Here is a 5,845-nt window from a genome sequence, read left to right on the forward strand (position 1 = left end):
GCTTATTTTTTTTTTTTTTAAGAGACGGTTCTCATTATGTTGCCCAGGCTGGTCTTGGAATCCTGACCTCAAGCGATCCTCCTGCCTCAGCCTCCGAAAGTGCTGGGATGACTGCCACGAGCCACCCGGAGGCTACACCGCTCCCAGGAGAAGACAACCCAGAAGGCAAGAACACAGAGAAGGAGGATTTTGCGGGGTGGTGGGAGCTGAAGGCAGGGAGAGAGCAGCGAAGAGGCCGAGAGTGGCTATGGGAACTCCCCAGGCCCGGAGAGCCCGGGCCCTGCTGCCTCCCACTCAGGGATGCGGAGGTGGGAGATGAAAGTGCAGAGCAGGGCAAGCCCCATATGTTCCTCATGACCCAATCTTTGTTCCCAGCGCCCGAGACGAATAGGCGTGAAATCCACATCTGGGACCCACCTCCGGCCTAGCCGTTCCCTCCCCCTCTGGGCACTGAGCCCAGTCTGTCTGTGCACCATAATGGAGGCAGCACAGGTGGCTTCCAGAGCTCAGAGGAGGCCCCTGCCCACCACATGGCATTGCTGGATGCCTTCTTGGAGGAGGGGACTCCTGAAGTGTATAGAAGTTCGAGCAGGACCTAGCACAGAGGCTCACACTATAATCCCAGCACTTTGGGAGGCCAAGGCAGGAGGATCACTTGAGGCCAGGAGTTCAAGACCAGCCTGGCCAGGCTCGGTGGCTCAGCCTGTAATCCCGCGCCTTTGGGAGTCTGAGGTGAGTGGATTGCCTGAGCCCGCGGGTTCGAGACCCGCCTGGGCAGCGAGATTTCATCTTTACAATAAAAAAAAAAAAATTAGCCGCGTGGTAGCGCGTGCCTGTAGTTCCAGCTACTTGGAAGGCTGAGGCGGAAGGATTGCTGGAGCCCAGCAGGTCGAGGCTAAAGTGGCCGCTGCTCTTGGCCACTGCACTCCAGTCTGGGCGACAGAGTGAGACTCCAACTCAAAAAAAAAAAGACCAGCCCGGGCAACATAGAGAGACCTTGCATCTACAAATTAAACATTAAAAATTTAGTTGGGTGTTGTGGGTGTGCCCCTGTGGTCCAGTTACTTGGGAGGCTGAAGCGGGAGGATGGCTTGAGCCCAAGAGTTCAAGGCTGCTGTGATCAATCAACCAACACTCCAGCCTGAGCAACAGAGTGAGAAGGCTTAAAAAAGAAAAAAAAAAAAAGGCCAGGCTCGGTGACTCAGCCTGTAATCCCAGTACCTTGGGAGGCTGAGGCAAGTGGATTGCCTGAACTCAGGGGTTTGGCACCAGACTGGGCAACTTGGTGAGACCTTATCTTTACAATAAATTTAAAAAATTAGCCGGACAGCTGGGCTCGGTGGCTCAGCCTGTAATCCCGCGCCTTTGGGAGGCTGAGGTGAGTGGATTGCCTGAGCCCGCGGGTTCGAGACCCGCCTGGGCAGCGAGACCTCATCTCTACAATAAATCAAAAAATCAGCCGGGTGTGGTAGCGCACGCCTGTAATTCCGGCTACTGGGAAGGCTGAGGCGGAAGGATCGCCGGAGCCCAGCAGGTCGAGGCTGCGGTGGCCGGGAGCGGCCACTGCACTCCAGTCTGGGTGACAGAGTGAGACTTCAGCTCAAAAAAAAAAAAAAAAAAAATTAGCCGGACATGGTGGTGGATGGAGATCTGGCCAAGTTGCCCAGGCTGGTCTCAAATTCCTGAGCCCAGGCAATCCTCTCGCCTCGCCCTCCCAAAGTGCTGGGATGACAGGTTTGAGCCATCGTACCCAGCCCGGAGCGTGATTTCTTTCATTCGTACCTGATTTCTCTCCTGAAGGCCCCCATGTGTCAGGTTCTATGTGCTGTGAGGCTGGGGACCCAGAAGTGTGTCTTTGAGGGAAGACACACAGGACACAGTCCTTCTCTACTGAGAGCTATGCTCTAACAGATGTGGCACAGGGCACTGTGAGTGCACCGACCCAGCCTGGGGGATCAGGGCAGGCTTCCTGGAGGAGGAGAGCCCTGCATTTTAGGTAGTGCCTGCTCCTTCTGAAGTATCCGTCACCTGTCTCTCCTGTCCATAGCTCTAGCTCCATCACTGTCTCTACCTCTGACCAGTTTCCTGCTTTTCTCATTGCTTCTCCCCACTCCTGGGTTGGCTGTCACAAAAAACTACCACAAACATGGTGGCTTAGAACAGAAATTTATTGTCTCACAGTTTCAAAGGCCGGAAGTCCAAAATCAAGGTGCTGGCACGGCTATACACCCTGCAAGTCTCCAGGGCACAATCCGTTTCACGCATCTCCAGCTTCTGGTGGCTTCTGGCATTCTTTGGCTTGTGACCACATACTCGAACCTCTGTGCCTGTCTTCACATGGTCTTCTCCTGTCTCGAATCTCCCTACAACCTTGTCTTTTTTTTTTTTTTTTTTTTTGAGTCGGAGTCTCACTCTGTCGCCCAGGCTGGAGTGCAGTGGCACACTCATGGCCACCACAGTCTCGACCTGCTGGGCTCAGGTGATCCTTCCACCTGAGCCTTCCAAGTAGCTGGGAATACAGGTGTGTGCCACCATGCCCGGCTAATTTTTTTGATTTATTTGATTCTCACCAAATTTCCCAGGCTGGTCTCGAATCCCTGGGCTCAGGCAGTCCTCTCGCCTCAGGCTCCCAAAGTGCCAAAGCGCTAGAATTACAGGGGTGAGCCGCTGTGCCCAGCTTGGTTTTTTCTTTTTTCTTTTTTTTTTTTAGTAGAGACAGATTTGCTATGTTGTCCAGGCTGGTCTTGACCTCCTGGCTTCAAGCAATCCTTCCACCTCAGACTCCCAAAGTGCTTGGATTACAAAAGTGAGCCAATGCACCCAGCCTGCACTTAACTCAATTACATCTGCAAAGAAACCTTGTGCCAGATAAGCGTTCGAGGTGGACATCTTTTGGGGCAGATGGCACCATTCAACCCACTAGATCTTGGGTGAGTCACTTCCCTCTCTGAGCCTCAGTCTTCTATCTGTGGAATTGGGCTGATAGTAACGCCCATCTCATGGAGACCTAAAATTAAGTCTACAGAGTTTGAGGCCAGCCCCAGTCCCAGAAAACTCTCAGTTTGGGGCAGCTGTCATGTCACTGATTTATTTCTTTGTCAGAGCTGGGTCTTTCTGTTGTTTTTTTCCTGGCAGTGGCCCTGCTTCTCAGAGCATATGTCTCCGTCATGTTTTCTCCATGTCTCTCTGTTTTGCTTCCCCCCTTCTCCTCCCCACTAAGTTCCACCATTTCTTTACTGTATAACTCTGGGCAAGTCACTTATACCCTCGAGACTTTGTTTCCTCATCTGTAAAATGGAACAATAACAGCCTCTATTTCCTAGAACAGCTGTGAGAATTACATGAATATTACAGAACGTACTCAGAACCTTGTCAGGTATGCAGTAGGTGCTTTATTGTTGTGGCTATTTTTTTTTCCTCCAAGTCAGAGTCTCACTCTGTTGCCCAGGCTGGAGTGCAGAGGCATGATCATGGCTCACCACAGCCTCAACCTCCTGGGCTCAGACAATCCTCCCATCTCAGCCTCCCAAATAGCTGGGACTAGAGGTGCGCACCACCATGCCTTTCTGATTTGTGTGTGTGTGTGTGTGTGTGTGTGTGTGTGTGTGTGTGTGTGTGTGTAGAGATGGGAGTATTACTGTGTTGCCCAGGCTTGTCTCAAACTCCTGGGCTTAAGCAATCCTCCTGTCTTGGCCTCCCAAAACACTGAGATTACAAGCGTGAGGCCCCATGACCGCTAGTTGTGACTATTCTTATTTTTGCTGCTGTTCTCAGTATGTTGTCTGTTTTCTTGTCTGCATCGCTCTGTCTTTTCAAGTGTCTCTGGATACATGTCTGCGGTTCTGAAGGAGTCCACACCGACCTCTAAGCCTCCCGGGTCTTTAAGTGTCTGCTCCTCCCCACTACTCTTTCTTCCTCTCCCCACCTGTGATGGTTTTAAAATAAGTCCCTTCCCTGAGTGTGGGGGCTCATGCCTATAATCCCAGCACTCTAGGAGGCTGAGGTGAGAGGATTGCCTGAGCCCATGGTTTGAGACCAGCCTGGGCAACTTGATGAAACCTCATCTCTACAATAAATCAAAAATCAGCTGGACATGGTAGCGCATGCCTGTAGTTCCAGCTACTTGGAAGGCTGAGGTGGAGGGTTTACCTAAGCCCAGAAGGTCGAGGCTGCAGTGGTCAGGAGTCTGCCACTGCCCTCCAGCCTGGGCAACAGAGTGAGACTCCAACTCAATAAAATAAAATAAGTCCCCGAATTCTTTGAAATCCTCCCTTGGAGGGGGGAACCTAATTTTTTCCCTTTGAATGTGAGCTAGACTTAGTGACTCATTTGGATAAATAGATAATGCTGTGTGACTTCAGGGGACCAAGTCATAAAAGGCCTCAGATGACTGCAGCCCTGGCCAGCAGCCTCATGGCTCCCTCCTGAGGGACCCAGACCCAGAACCAGCCAATTAAGCCACTCCCAAGTTCCCAGCCCTCAGACATTGTGAGACAATAAATGTCTGTTGTCTCACACCTCTAAGTTTTAGGGTAGTTATGTAATAATGTATAATTAATACATTTCTCTCTTTCTTTTTTTTTTTTGAGTCAGAGTCTCACTCTGTCACTCACTGCCAGGCTGGAGTGCAGTGGCACACTCATGGTCACCCCAGCGTTGAACTGGTGGGCTCAGACTGTGCTTCTGCCTCAGTCTCCTGAATAGCTGGAACTACAGGCATGCACCACCACGCCCAGCTAATTTTTTTATTTATTGTAGAGATGAGGTCTCACCAAATTGCCCAGGCTGGTCTCGAACCCATGGTCTCAGGCAGTCCTCTCACTTCGACCTCCCAAAGTGCTGGGATTATAGGCGTGAGCCACCACACCCAGACTCATTTTAGATTTTTAGAGATGAAGTCTCACTATGTTACTCAGGCTAGTCTCGAACTCCTTGGCTCAAGCTATCCTCCCAATTCAGCCTCTCAATGTACTGGGATTACAGGCGTGAGCCACTGTGCCCTGCCTGTCTATGTCTTTCTGATTCCTTTCTATTCTCTCCCGTTTGGTCGGTTGGTCTGTTTCTGGGCCTCTCCCCCTCTATCTGGGGCTTCCTACCTCTATCCATCTGTTCCTCTCTGTTGATGTCTCTCTCTGCACGAGTGTCTCTATTTATAGATGTGCATGGTGTGTCTGTCCCCAGGTCTCTCTGTCCCTAGCTCTGTGTGTGTTGTTTCTGTGTCTCTCAATCTCTCTGTATCTCTCTCCGCCTGTATTGCTGTACATGTGTCTCTTCTATGTCTGTCTCTCTTTTTAATTTTTAAAATAGAGATAGGGTCTTGCTACATTGCCCAGGCTGGTCTAGAACTCCTGGCCACAAGCCATCCTCCCGCCTCAGCCTCCCAAACCTGGGATTACAGGCGAGATCCACTGCGCCCAGCCTTCTCTGCCTCTCTTTACCATGCGGTGTCCGTCTCACGGTCTTTGGATCCGTTTCTGTCTCTCCCCCCTTCTCCTGTGTGTCCCCAGGTCTCTCTGCTTCTCCCTCTAAACGTGTCTCTGCCTGGCTGTGCGTCTCTGTAGGCCTTTCTCTGCCTCTGACTGCGGCTCTCACTCGCGTTCCCTCGCCCTATCGCTCCCTCCTCTACCTGGCCTCCTGTGCTCGAGTCTCCAACCCGTCGTCCCCCTCCGCCAGGCCTCTGGGCCTCCACCTCGGGCTGCCTTCCCTCGCCGGCCTCCGCGGCCGGGATCCTCCCCTCCAGCTCTCTCCTCCTCCCCGCCCTCCCGCTCCCTCGCCAGGTCTCTGCCTCCCCCTCCCGGTCAGCGGCCCTCACTGCAGCCCGGTCTCCCAGGGGATCCCCCGGCCG

Source organism: Carlito syrichta, unplaced genomic scaffold (assembly GCF_000164805.1).
Source record: "Carlito syrichta isolate Samal-C Ts95f unplaced genomic scaffold, Tarsius_syrichta-2.0.1 Scaffold126461, whole genome shotgun sequence".
Classification (NCBI taxonomy): domain Eukaryota; kingdom Metazoa; phylum Chordata; class Mammalia; order Primates; family Tarsiidae; genus Carlito; species Carlito syrichta.